Raw genomic sequence first — 428 nt, forward strand, 5'->3', positions numbered from 1 at the left:
ATTGAAACCTTCTCATAGATGTCGTCTCTCAGTGAATGCAGCGTTTCACCTGGCTGTCTGACTCTTTGTCTCAATTCGATGCCGATGGCTGCTGCATGCTCTGAGCACGGTCCGTAGGCGGCTTCAATCTCATCCACAATCTGCTGATAACTCCACCGTCCAGACCGTGGATTCTTATGGATGATAGCACCAGCTGCCCCCGTTAGGTTGAACCTGAGTTGCACCGCTTTTGTTTTCTCTGACCAGTGGTTGGCCTGCGCGCAGCTTTCAAACTGCTCCATGCTAGTCACAAAGGGGTTGGTATTATATCCGTTGCCGGTGTGTCCGCCGTCCGGCTGGTTAACCGAGTCTCTTTGAACTCGAAAAGTCTCTGTAATATCCATTAAAAACGGATTCGTGCTGCTCACTTTCATTTGCATCCTTTCAGC

The sequence above is a fragment of the Seriola lalandi genome, unplaced genomic scaffold, assembly GCF_002814215.2.
Source record: "Seriola lalandi dorsalis isolate HSWRI2012SDOR001 ecotype SW California unplaced genomic scaffold, Sedor1 jcf7180002054861, whole genome shotgun sequence".
Taxonomy (NCBI): Eukaryota; Metazoa; Chordata; class Actinopteri; order Carangiformes; family Carangidae; genus Seriola; species Seriola lalandi.